Genomic DNA, 15,009 nt, shown 5'->3' on the forward strand with positions numbered 1-15,009 from the left:
CTTTTTTTCTTTAATAAGAAAGAGTTAAATATCTTTTTAGGTGTTAAATTTGTCTGTGGTCAAATGAAAATGCCAGAAAATGAAAGAGCAATGGTTAAATGTTTAGTGAGTGCCTCCAACAGCTTAATTTTGCAACAATTATACTTGGTTCTAAATATCATAAGGCTGTAAATTTAAAATGGATCAAATCACTGACCCAAATACTTGTCTCCTTAAACGGGCAATGATGGGTGGGGTGGGGCCGGGGGTACAAAGCCAAGTATTTTGCACAATAAATATGCTGCATTTCCACTATCCCTAGTGAATCTTTGTACTTTCTCTTCAGGGTTCCTGGAGATAATGATATACTATAGCCAGCTGAAAAGAACATCTGTTTTAAGAACTGTGAACCATTTGTCTGTCTGATCTGTTCCCATTATTTTCCTTCCCATTTTGCACCTTTATATTTTTCCATTGATCAAATCTATGCAAAATAAAGGGATTGAGAAAACGCTAAACAGCCATAATTTCTTCTCTCTTCAAAAGGTTATCCGCCACCTTTCCTGTTAAATAATTCTGCTTGATATAAAACACCCAACTTTTTTTTTTTTTTTGTAAGCATGTGTTTCCCTTTCCCTTTGAATGGAAGTCTTTGGATCACTAGGGCTTACTGCTTAATGACAATGTGGTGGAGTTAGCCCAAGAGAACAATGCATCCATTAATCTGCCTCATGCTTAATTGGTAACTACTGTATGGGCTGGCATTTCAAACACAGATTGCAAATGTACTTGAATTAGTTACTGTTTAATTGATACAACTGGCACTCAGCCTAGAACCAACACGCAGCTACTGTAAAAAGAGAAAGGCTTTAAAGGCGAGAGAGAAAAAAATACAAGGTATGACTGTGATTCATCCTTTATATGTTTATATCAATTATTGGTGTAATATAATTACATAGTTTTTCATATTGCTTTAACAAGCCATCGACCAAAACAGACTGCTAAAAACTTACCTGTAATGCTTGCTGACATAAAGAAAAGCAGGAATGATTCCCAACGCCCTCTTTTTCTTGAGTCTGTCCTTACCCTTGTGAGAATAGTTGTGTGCATACAACCGAGCTTGGGGAATGCGGTATTTATAACCGGATGAGAAAGGCCTAAGAGGATAATTTTGACAATGGCTCCAGAATAACAGGATTTCAAGGAAATAGATAGTAACATGGCAATAATTCAACTTTATTGCCATTCATACCAGTGTTACCGTGAACATATTTGCAACAGGAAAAAAAATTAATTTCTTGAGATTAATCCCCAAATAATTTCACTTAGGCACATCACGCAGTGACCTAGGGTTCTACAACTTGCCTTTGAGTGGAGAACATTTTAATTCCAGAAATGTCATAATAATACTGATGGCCAGCATTCATTGAACATCTTCTACCCACCGAGAGTCACATGACCGGATTCAATATATAATTTCTCATGTAACCCTCCCATCATGCTTCCCTCCCCAGTTTGAATCTTTACTTCATTGATTAAATCCATGTAAAATAAAATAATTAGACTGAGAAAAGCAGTAACTGGACTTTCGACTCTTTTAAAAAGTTAACCCACTTTTAGGCTTCCGTGATTTTGCTTGATATAAAGCACCCAATTGCTGTCTTGATTTCACAGATATATGCTAATCATATGAGTGGATGCCTTTTTTATACCCAGAATTCATATAAAACCATCAAATTTCATTTTGTAAGCCTGCAGTGAAAATCCTGTCATTGGCTCAGTAAGCAGTTATCGAGAATCTATCCTATATCAAGTTTGGTCTTTACATTTTGTGAGATGGTATGTAAAACTGATCTTAGTAATATTATCCGTGAGCCAAAATCGAAGGGACAGTTTCTATCCCATTTTTTTAAGTTTCATTTATTTAAGTAATCTCTACTCCCCACATGGGACTTGAACTCACGATACGAGATCAAGAGTTGTGTGCCCTTCCAACTGAGCCAGCTAGGCGCCCCTCTATTCTATCTTTTAAAAATTATTTGTTGTTTACCTTTGTTTAAGTATTACATGACTTTTTTTGGTTGAATTTTTGTAATACTTGACAATGTTTTTCTCAATTTCCCTAGCATAAAGCCCTCCCGGTTTTCTTCCTGCCCCTCTGTCCGTGGCTCAATGGCCTCTGGAGGCACCTCTTTCTCCACCGAGCATTTAAATATGGAAGGCCAATATCTCAGAGCTCTCTTACTCTATACACTTTCTCTGTGCAATTTCATTTTATGCTACTGAGTCTACCTATCCACCACAGGGACCTACACTACATAGCACAATTCCAGATAATTTTTTCCCTGCAAAATATCATATATACCTTTTAAAAATTGCTGACAGTAATCTCATATAGAAATTCCCATGCTCATTTTACCTTCACATTTCTCTATTGCAGTCCAGATACACAATGCTAATGGACATCTCTACTAGGTTCTTAGTAATAGCTCACAAACACATTTAACAATGGACTCACCACCTTCCTTGCAAACTCACTTTTTTGCCATTTGTCCTCTCTTGTCCAGTGATCTATTTATTCAGTCACCCAAGCTATCAGCCTGAGAGTCATTCTTGATTTTTCCCTGTCTTCCATTTCTCCCCGTCTCCACCAAACGGATTTGATCACAAGTACTACAGATTTTAATGCTCATTTACGTGCTTTTCAAAAATATTTCTTCCCTGTCTTCATTGCCACTGTGTTGCTAGGATCCTTCTTACTCCTTGCCTCAGGTCTTACAATAGCCATCTAACTGGTTTCCCTGCCTCTACCATACCATCACCTCTTCTCCAATCCATTCCATAGAGATGATTCCAAAGCAAGAAAAAAGACCCTTTCTTGCTGAAGATTCTTAAGAACTCCCATAAGCTGCAGGAAAAGGGCCTGTTGCATTCTGATCCCTGCCTATATCTCCTGTTTTCTTTTTCCTATTCTCCCAATTGTCCCCAGCCTTTTCCATCTGACTAATTCCCACTTTTTCTTCAAGGTTCAAATCAATTATCATTAATCTGTGAGGCCATCTCTAGCCTTTCTTGACTAAACTAGGCATCCTTCCTCCCTTCCCTGAGTTCCCCATGCATACTTCTTTTACAGACTTGCTCCTATTGCACTAAAACTGTAAGCCACTCTGGGGCACCTGGGTGGCTCAGTCGGTTAGGCGTCTGCCTTCAGCTCAGGTCATGATCCCAGGGTCCTGGGGTCGAGCCCCCCATTGGGCTCCCTGCTCAGCGGGGAGTCTGCTTCTCCTCTGCCACTTCCCTCTGCCCCTGCCCTCCTTCCCCCCTCCCCCCTCCCCCTGCTCATGCTCACACTCTCGCTCTCTCTCAAATAAATAAGTAGGATCCTTAAAAGGAAAAAATCTGTAAGGTACTCCTGTGGCTTTCTTGTTAGATTCTCATCATATTTCACTTGTTTTGGGGGAAAAAAAGGAAAAGAAAATCATATTTTCATTTGTTTAACTGTTATTTGCTTTATATATTAAAAAATACTTCTTTTCCCAAGTATCTTAGAAGAGATGTAAGACATAATATTGGGCTCAGTTTTATATACTGAATATATGATAATATGTGTTCACTAGTTTCTTTTCTTTGCCACTAACTAGCTGAGTGACATTGGGCAAATCACTTAGCCTCTCAAAGCTTTAGTTCATCATCTGTAAAATTATCTCTAAGATCTTTGTAACCCTTATCTTCATAATTATGTAACCCTTATCTTCACATTATGTTGTGTAATTAGTCATTTAATAAAAGTTTTAGTTGTTTACTACTGTTGAATAAAAATGATCCCAAAAGTTCTGGTTCAAAGTGTTCTTAAACATCAATTTTTTTCCTTAAACTCAATATAGACCCATGGAACTTAGTTTATTTTTATCTATCATGATTCCATCATGACTTAAGGGGGCTTACAACAAGAATATATCCCCCAGATGGTTAAAAAGAAGAGAAGGAAGAAGAAGGAGAAGGAAAAGGAGAGAAAGAATGATGATGGAGAATTGTGTCCAAGAGGAGAATAAATAATGGTGGAAGTCAAAAGTAGAAGCAAATGAAAATAGATGTCTCCACCATAACAGTTATACATTACAGTAATAGGTCATTTTCAAATTTGATTCTAAGCTCCCTGGCATCCAAAATGAAAAGATCAATAGTCTCAGGTACAAAAATGATCATAAGAAAAACAAGGTTTTTCCAGCAAAAATTTCTAAATTAAGTTTATCCACACTCAGCTCCTTGTACCAAGCACCAAATAACCAGACAATGCCTCAACAAAACTCCTAAATAGAATATAAGAGTGGACTGAACTTATAACACTCCTCAAGAAAAGTAAGGCCATCATTTTAAAAATCGGTCAAGACAATTCCATGAATGGCCAAAATATAACTGATTAGCATCAGCCCCCAAAAATGCTTTTCTTCCTGAGAGCATTATGGATCACATATTTGCAGATTGGTTAAGCTATCACTAACTTGTGATGTTGATTTCTTTGGTGATGCAATTCTTCATTTCTTCAGAGACATAGCTGAATAATAGCTGTTTTTAAAATTCATATACATCAAACTATATTCATGGCTGATCTTTATCATTTTTAAATAAACTTGCTCTCTTGCAAGATATAATTATCTACTGGAATAATGAAAAGATTCTGTATATGAACCTGGAAACTTGGATAGTTGTTACATGTTCATTCTTGTTTCAGATCTCTGATTCTAAAAATTCCAGTTTAGTTTGAGGTTAAATATTCCTTCAGATCAAGGAAAACAAATGAAAAAAATCTGTATGTGCAATACTACTTCTCTCTGATGTATAGTTCTTATTTCCCTAAATCTCTTAACTCTAAAGAGAATTGATGTTTTCCCATTTAGCTTTCAGTTTCCTTTGATGTTCCTAAAATTTCAGGCTAATCAATCCCCAGATGACTCCGTTTCAAGTGTTACCCTTTTGCCGCAAATAATATCTCTCTGAGCTTTAGACCTAATTTTGCTGTGAGTATTCTCACCTCATTTAAGATGACGGCAAAGTTTCCTATTATTGGCCTGTACCTCCTTATGCCATCTTTTATCTCTCATGAAAATGGTGAGCATTGACCTCCAGAAGAAGCTCATTGAGTATCTCTGGTCCTTTCTCCACAGTTCTCCTCACTTTAAGGAGTTAGGATCATGTACCCTACCCCCAAGGAGAAAGAGTTGCATTCTGAATAGCTCAAACCCTAAGACTTTATATTGGCACAATTTTCAAAGAGATAAAGGTGGTGGGTCCTAAGTGTGGCTTTTCCCTCTCAGGCCTCTGTTTCTTCCATGAAAATAAAATGGTAACAAGGACCAGAGCCATTTCCCCATTTCTCTATCTCCCACTTTGGACTCTATTCTGCCTCAAGAGGCAGCCTTGGATCACGGGTATGAGGGGTCAGGTTTGCTAAAACTCACAGCAGAGACTTTGTATTGGGGCAAATGTCTTCCCCCTGCCTTTCCTTTCTCTCTACCTCTCTTCACTTATTTTTCTTCCCAGTCTGGGAAGTCTACTTTAGTTCTGCCCCCTGACAGGTAACATTAGAGACTCAGGATTAGGTTTCAGGAATGACCATGTGGCTCAGGGAAGAAAAAGGCTCCAAGAACAGTGGAGTAACTGGAGGTCTGTGTTAGGGTTGGAGGCCAGACCCCAAGCAATAAAGACGTGAGACAATGAACAGCTTTGCCAGTCTTTCTCTTGTGACCATATTTCCGTTGGAAGCTCACCCCAAGAGGTAGCTATGGCAGGGAAGGACTTAGTTATTTCTGAGTTCTTTTGCCAAATAACACCACATGACAGCATTTTAAATAGCAGTTCAACTAACAGAGCTACCACTTGGTATAGCTGATTTTAATTCATTCCATTATTTCAATAGGAATTAGGTTGTAGCTGACTCCTTTCTGTACTATTCCTTTTTTATGGTCAGTGGGAATGGAAGGGTTCCTCTTTGAAAATCTCTGCTTCGGGACGCCTGGGTGGCTCAGATGGTTAAGTGTCTGCCTTTGGCTCAGTTCGTGATTCCAGGGTCCTGGGATCGAGCCCCACATCGGGCTCCTGGCTCAGCGGGGAGCCTTCTTCTCCCTCTCCCTCTGCCTCCCCCTTGCTCATGCTCTCTCTCTCTCTCTGTGTCTCAAGTGAATAAATAAAATATTTTATAAATAAATAAATAAATAAATAAATAAATAAAATCTCTGCTTCTTTCCCATCCACAATGCAGATGTATCAGAATCAGTTAGGAAACAATGGATGTATTTTTTAAAAGCTGTATGTCTCAATAACAAAACCTTGCTAATTTAGGACTTTGTGCAGATTTGTTCCAATCTTGTTCTTTCAAACTTTTAAATATTTTTTTCTTAATTACTTCCCAATGAAACTATCTTCTAAACTTTTTTTCATGCTTATTATTCCCTATGTAATATGTTCTCTTCACTGGCAAAATAGAAGTCTGGGGTATAGAGACCATGACCTATAATTATTGTTTTTACCCTCTATTTTGCAAAGCATATAATAGGTATACAATAAATATTGATTAGAAAAATGAGTAAAAATCACAGAAAAAAAATCATAAAAGAAATACAGTGACATTGGGATGCCTGGGTGGCTCAGTCGATTAAGTGTCTGCCTTTGGCTCAGGTCATGATCCCCATGACCCTGGGGTCCTGGGATCGAGTCCCACATCAGGCTCCTTGCTCAGCAGGGAGCCTCCTTCTCCCTCTCCCTCTGCTGCTCCCCCTGCTTGTGCTCTCCCTCTCTCTCTCACACAAATTAATAAATAAAATCTTTTAAAAAAGAAGTAAAAATAAATAAAGAAATACAAATGGTTGATAAATGTTAAATTCATCCTTCCTAGTAATTATGGAGATGCACATTAGAACTATCACATTGGTAATGATATTAATATATTTTAATATTTGATTGATGTTATGTTATAAAAGTTATCATAGACTATTGCTGAAAGACAAAAATTTTTCTGGGAAACAACTTGGCAATATGTACTAAAATCTTTAAAATTCATGTTGTCAAAGAATAATGACATAGAACAATTCTTGGTATTAATGCTAATTTTATTATTATTCAACAAATATTTATTAAAGGCTCACCAAGTGCCTGGTGATGCTCTAAGTAAGCAAAGCAAAGCCCTTGTCTTCAACGAACTTATATAAAAAGCAAAGTCAGCTAATATGTGCTGTGAATAGTATAACCATCTGCTTCTGCCTGGGACAATCACCATAATTATTAGTAATAGAGTACTACAGTAGACTGATGGGGAGAGTGTTATTTTGGGCAGGGCAGTCAGGAAAGCTCTCTGGGAGAAGGTGACTTTTGGGCAGAAGGCTGAATGTAGGAAGGATGAACCCCATGACTCTCTGGGGGAAATCATTCAGCAGAGGAAAGGCATGTTTGAAGAGCTGCAAGAGGTGAGTGTTGGTAGAATGGAGGAAGCAAAGGGGAGAGTGGAAGGACATGAGCTCTGATAAGATCCAGTCATATGAAAACCTTACTTGAATATTCATCCCAGTTTTCTGGAAATGTTGAAAAAATTTAATATGGGCTCAACCTTTTTTTCTGACAAAGCTGTTAATAATAAGCCCAGGTCAGCAGGATTTCTTACCATAATTTATACAGAGAATGCCATGATCAGAGTACCTTCTGTTCAAAATGAGATGTTGTGTCCTTCTCTACAAAGAGTAAATCAGATGTTGACAATTGTAGTAGAAGTGTGGGCCATGAGCCACAAGTGAGCAAGAATTCCCTGGCCAATATCTGATGTCAAAACTTTTCTCTTTGGCAGAATGCTTATTTGCTTTTGTTCTAATTACTATGTTGGAAAACATTTGAAAGTCAACATAAGCTTCTGATATATAGATTAATTGGCCAAAGTCATTATTTATAGTCTAAAGAATGATAAATTTTGAAGGGAATTTATTTTTCTATTTTTAAATTAAACCCAGAGAAGCATATGAGCCATACAGGAGGTGAAAACAGGGCCGTCACTTCTGTTCTCGTCACCATGACCAGTGGACCAGATTCTTTATCAAGAGGAAATTAGCCAAGAATTACACTCCATCTGTACAGGATTTTGAAAAGATAACATCAGTGGTTTACACCTTCTGTTAATTATTGCTTTAGATTTAATCTATCTCAAACATTTATTGAGCATCAACAAAATGCAGGGCACTCCTATTTTAGAGTGCAGTTGTTTTCAACTTTCTCAGCTCACAGGCCCCTGAAGAATTTAGAAAACATAGGTCCGCCGTCACACATTTTTTTATGTTGATATCTACATTTTTAATCATAAACTCAAATCATTGAAAATAGTTAATTTCTGGTAATTGTTAACTATTGACATTTTCAAATAACATGATTGTACCACTCTTTGTAACATATCGGGTTGACTATAAATACCAGAGCAATCTGCCCTCCATCCTCATCAATCAAAAATATGGACAAGCTGTACATGGGTCAACAATTTTACATTGTTCCTTTTTCTTCTTGAACCATTTCCACTATACTTAATCATTCATCTCTGCCACTCAAATACGTATGTAAATTAAAATTCATTTACTTATTTATGTTTCACCTGGCCATCAGGATCCACGTACTAACGTATTCTTCTGCACCGACTTATTGTTAACATTATCATGTGGCATTTCTTGATAAGTAATTATTACAAAATAAAAGTTAAACTCTATAAATGCTTTCATCATTGCTAGAATTAGATACTGTTAGCATTAAATCCATTTTCAATTTCATTTTGCTGATGCCAGGCTGCAAACATTTGTTGACATAAATAAGCAGAAGAGGGTGGAAGTTCTGTTATCACTCAGTCTTATGAACTCTGAGCGGTGTGCAAAATATCACAAAGTCATCTGTGATCAAACATTTTCATGATGAGCTGGAACTTGTTTAGGATCTCCTTCAGTTCTGTGGAAAAAGAAATACTAGAAAACACACGACCTCCAAAAGAATTACTTTTTTTTCCAGATACTCAACATATTCTTTTTCAGTTTCCAGGAAGAAAACTTAAAGGCTTTACCAAGACTTACCAAATGATTATTAATTATATCTGTTACTTTTTCACTTGGAAGCACGTTATACTAAATATGCTGGTATTTATACACAATAGACTAAGAAAGATTTGTTTAAAACAGAGCAGTGTTTCATTTCAAATATCCTTTGCTAACACAATAAAATATTTTTATTTTATGAGATGCTTTAAATGTTTTTTATCAACCTTTGGAGATTCGCGTTTGGTTCAGTGAATTTAGGAGAATGTTCATTATATAAAGTAAGGGAAAACAAGTCCTTTTTGTCAAAGGTACCGATCAAGTTGGACTCCCCTTCTGCCTGAAAATACATGATTTTACTTTTCAGTTCAAAGGAATGTCTTAATACATATTCCATGACAACCATCTCCCTGTTGTATTCTAATTACAAAACAGAGAGAAAGATCAAATGGTGGAGAGGCAGATAGATACAGCAAAGAGCCTGGCTATGATTTGTCACTTTATGAAACAAGAAACCACTGCTTTCAAGGGACTCTGTACATTGAGGGTAGGTAGGGGTGGATGGAAAAGTGATAAGATTACATGAAAAATTCAAACTGTCCTTTTCTTTGATACTCGGGAGATGTTTACATCTTAAGGCAAAGAATTATAGTGAGAGGATGGGTGAGAATAACACTTTGTTTGTTTAGTAAAGTAGGAGAAGGCAGTTAAGATAGAAGAGATGGGACAGGCCCACCAGAAGGGCCCCTCCAGCCCACACATGCTTTCTTAGTATGGGGAGTGAATCCAAACGGAAGTTGAGGATCTGGACATTAGTTCCTTGTAAGCTTTTCTTGCCTGTTTTCATGCTCAGAAGACTCCTACCCCTGTCTAAATACTGATGTAGAAAATGCAAATAAGAGTAGGATACCCACCCTCAAGGAAGTTACAACCTAAAATGGGACGCATGCATTTGTCAATTCAATTAGTGAGAACTCATTTGGGACCTTACAGACTCAAGAGAGCAGGGAAGGCACTGTCCTGTGGAAAGAATACCTACAGAAACGCTGTTTGACTCTGCCCTCAGGGATCATGCAGTCCAGTCATTTGAGGAAGAGAGGCAGAGATGAATATGTGAGGTCAGGGCTGGGGAGGATTGTTTCCCTGTAGACCTCTACAAAGGAGGTTATGTAGAATTTGGCCATGAAAAGATGGAGAAAGAACATTCCATGATATGGATATAATATTAAGAAATTCAGGGGGTTGGCAAAACAAACAAAAATATATTGTAGATGTCGAGTGGACTTACAGGAGAGGGAATGGACCAAGACATTGAAGGATCTGATGTTTATTCTAAAGACATTAGTATTTCGAAAAGTTGTAAAGTTGTTGTAGAAGTAATGTGTATCCATTGCAGAAAACCTGAAAATTATTTTTAGCACCTAGAGGTCTTCACCATTACAAATATTTTCTGTATATTCTTCTAAAATAGTAGGCACTCAATAAATAGTTCCTGAATCAATACATTTTAAACTAAGACTTTTTTACATGCCATTTTGTAAATTTTTTTCACTTAAATCTATATTATAAAATATTTTCATGTCAATAAATGTATTTGTTCACCATCCTTTTAGTGGCTGTATGGTATTTTATTGTATAGATGTGTGCTACTTTTCTGTTGTCAGAATTTTTACCAAGTTTTAGCTATCATAAACATCAATGCAATAATAAATGACTAATATTTAATTGGTTACAATTATGCATGTGTGATTTAGTAGGATTTCTGAAAGATTGTACCAATTTATATAACCCACTGCCTACAAAATGCATTTATGTAGCCCTAAACACAATTATTTTGGTATTTTTTTAACTTTACCAACAAGAAAAGTGAAAAAAATGGATTTCACTATAAGTTATTTTTCTTTGCTTTCTAGGAAGGTTGAATAATTTTACATGTATATTGTTGAGCCATTTGTTGAGTTTCTTTTTTGAGAATGTCTGTTCTTTGTAGACAAAAGTTTTCTGCAAGGGAGGAAAGTAACAGTAAGAAGTACGCTGAAAAAGAAGTAATTAGCAAAGGGATTTAGAATGAATTGGAGGGAGAACAATCAGGCCAAGGTAGCAGAGGGCTTAGCTGCAGAAATGGCACAGAACCCTATTTGCAGAGCGTTATGGGCTGAGGTCATGATTGGCACAGAGAGTGAGGAGGTGAGGAATGAAGGCAGTATCGTTCTTCACTTGTCCTAACACCGACCAGGAAAGGAAGGCAGCGAGAAGCTGTGTTAGGGTTGGAGACACCTGCATGTGATTGTAGGCTGAGGATCTGAGCTCCATTAAGAGAGAGATCAAGGAAAAGGGGCCTGTGGTGGAGGCCGACCTCAGAGGAGGCCGGAGAGGACAAAGCTGGAGGCACAAGATTGGGGCTTAGTTCTTTGAGAGACAGAGGGTGGAAATCCAAAGAAGCATAAATGGTGCATCAGTTAAATAAATACAGATTTTAATGTGCTAATATAAAACAAGGCAGCATGTGAAAAGTCCAATAAATAGCATGCCCAATGCTGCGGTGGCTGGGTGGACAGAGGCTCCTCCTGGCAGGGCGCGTGGGTGATGGATTTGTGGTAGTTGTGCATGGTCCCAGGACCTTGATAGGTGAGTTCCTGGGGGACATGGGGCATTCCTGTACTGAGAAAGAATGTCAGTAAAGACCCTTAGACAGTAAAGCAAGACGCGGAGGTTTGGAGAATGGGAAACAGGGAACTTCAAAGGTGGAGTTGGCATGGGGGGCAGAGGGAGAGAATGCAGGGCAGGTGCATCAAGGCCAGGTGCTCTGAGGCTTCCAGTAATCTTGCTTGACAACCAGACCTACACTCAGAATTCTCCATGTGTGGCTCCACTCAACAGCATTCAAGCCCCTCTCTGACCCTATGATTGTTATCCTTACCTCCCAGGTGAGGAGGCTGAGGCCCAGAAGGCTGTACATCTTGCCCACGATCACTGAGGGTAAAGGAAAGAACCAGAACCAGATCATGGGTCTTCTGACTCCTGGCACAAGGAGGGATTTTTGGAATTTTTTTTTTTTTTTTTTTAGCTCACCCTAATGTCTTTTATTTGACTCTGAGACAGTGAGAATCCTCTGAAGATTTCAGAGTGGCGTGATCAGAGCTCGAAGATGATATTATAAAACCAAATATATTAGTCACTTTCAGTCCTTTGAAAGTTCTCAAAGAACAGAGTAGAACTTCGCCATGACTGGCATATTTTTATCTAGTTCAAAGGTTCATCAAAGTCCTTTACAGATTAATGAGGCAAAGTTTGCTTGCGAATGCGTAGGTAAACGGAACAACCTAATTATGTCCTTGGCACATCAAATACGGCGGCTCACTTTGCCTAAATCTAATTTAGATATTTATACACTTTCTAAAAATAGAAAATTAAGAATTATCCATTATCCAGAACTAGTCATTCAATTAACGAGGAGATAAATACTAAAAAGCCTGATCCCAATCATGGGAAAATGAGGGCACTGTGAGATCAAGGACATAAAAGCCATCGTACATCTTGGCAGGAGAGGACTCTGCTCCCCTGGGGTAACTGGCATTTTGTCAACTGTACTCTGTGCTGGGCCCACTACACTCTTAGTCTTTTCCCATTTGTTGGGGGGGTCACCATCATCCCATTGCAGATCGTAAACCGAGGCTGTCAACAGATTATAATTTGCCCAAAGAGGCGAGGGGCTGATTCACACCCGGACCTGTCACAATGCTGCTTGCTTCCACTTGAATACACCATTCCAGTCCCCTAAAAAGGGTTCCAGGATTCCTTTTAGTGTGGCATGGCACTGGTTTACATTATTTGAGGACATATCAAAAGCAGAGGCTATGACTAGCCATTCAACTTTATTAGCTAATAGCCGAAATGGTAGGTTTTCACCCTCAGAATATAAACATAGAGCATCCACAGAGTTCAAAATAAGACATTAAAGACAGACTGGATGATTCGTATCCTACTTTTTTTTTCTTTTTTGCAAATTACAAAAGAAGATTTAGTTATATCTATAAAATTGGGTGGATTCTTTTACGCATTCCTCTCTTGTGTTTGCTAGACTTGCCATGTGATTGGGTAGAAGCATGAATGGACAGATGAGGAAATGTAAATGCAATCAGTAGCTATGTAAATGTGGTACTTATATTAAGTGCATGTTAACACACCCTCTGATTTCTCCCCAGGGCTCCCTTCTCACTCGAGCCAGAGTCCTACCCCCGCATGTTTCAGTGCTGATGGATAGAGAGATAAGCACTTCTGGTCGGGGCATGGTAAGTAACAATAGGACTTACTCAACTGACTTGCTGAAACTAAAGGCTTGCATAGAGTTAACTCAGCTCTTGGGGAACTTAGAAGCAATAGGGCAGAGAGAAAAGTAACCGAAGGCAGATTTTCAAGCCAGACAAAATTGGATTCAAATGCCAACCTTGCCATACACTGGTTGCATGATTTGAGGTCCATTATTTAACTGGTTGGAGGTTCAGTCTTTTCATCTGCAAAATACGGAGTACAGGACTGTCATTCCAGAGAAGTGGTGGGATTTCTATGGAGTAATTTATAAAAGGCACTAAGCTCATTGCCTAACATGCAGTAAAGGCATAATGAAGGTGAACATAAAGAAAATGTAGAAATATTTTTACTGTCATATAAATCATAAAGTTCCAGTTACAGATTAGGTAGGTAATGGTACCAGACACATTTTACCATGGTTTTTTTTTTGAAAAACTTACTCTTGTATTCCAGATTGGTTTGAAAGTACAGTATTTTATAATAGTTTAGCTCCTTTAAAACATAACTACTCTCGGCAGCAAACATTTCCTAACCTAACAAAATCTTCAGTTTCAGTAAACACTTCCCATTATACGTTAAATTTTACCTCCTACTGAAAAAGCAATGATGGTAGGTGACTTTCATCACCTGTAATATCAGAAGATCAAAAAACATTCTGGAAAGGTATGAAGACCTAAATTTCCACTTCCTGTTTCTCAAGTTGGAGCCACACTGACAGGATCAATAGAAAATAGATCTGGGAATCAATTAATATAATAAAAAGACTGGACTTGAGATGTAACCCTAAAATAAGGTAGATTACCAGTTATAAAACATGGAAAGGAATAACAGATTTCTCAAAATTACCTGTCATATTTTTAAATTTCTTGCTTTGAATTGAAATATCATTACTCATATCCTTTTCATAGAAAAGTTGTTTTCTTTTCGATCCGAATTCTTTAATGAAAGGATAGTTTGTTAAGAAAGTACACATTTCTGAAGTGTTTGCTTCTTACCCTTTAGAAAAGACTTTGATCAAGACTCTTAAACACTTAGAAGAAAAGGGTAACAATATCATCACTGCATATATAGAGCTCTGAAGATCTCAGCAAATCACATCAGGGTTAATCTGGGCCATTCAAAACCTGCTTTAGTGTCAGCAAAATACATATATTTCATATATATAAATATAATATTATATATTAAACAAATAATATATAATATAAATAATATATAAAATATTATATAGTAGTATAAATAACATATAAAATATATATAATACATATCTTATATATAATATAAATATTAAATAAATGTAAGTATAAATATAGATATAAAATATATATACATATACTACATACAGAATAGAAGGAAGACAATTGTGGTGACAGAGTCAGGTATTTTTTTAATTGTTTTTTAAATCCTTTGGCAGCATACCAGACTTTGAGGTAAATGTGCTCCTGTGGAGCCCCACTCTATAAATTTAAGAAATGGCTCATTTATTCTTCTAACAGCTTAAACAGGAAAAAAAAATTCAAAAATTGTATTGTGCTGTTTTTCTGCAAGGACAGTGAATTTATGTGTAGATATGTCCAAGGCAGTTCAAAAGTAACCCTAAGTGAGAAAAACGTATAAATTTATTCTGCAGACATTTATATAAACTTACTGACTTTCTTTTTTTTTTTTTTTT

This window comes from Leptonychotes weddellii, chromosome 8 (assembly GCF_054177405.1).
Source record: "Leptonychotes weddellii isolate Sample4059 chromosome 8, ASM5417740v2, whole genome shotgun sequence".
In the NCBI taxonomy this organism is placed as follows: domain Eukaryota; kingdom Metazoa; phylum Chordata; class Mammalia; order Carnivora; family Phocidae; genus Leptonychotes; species Leptonychotes weddellii.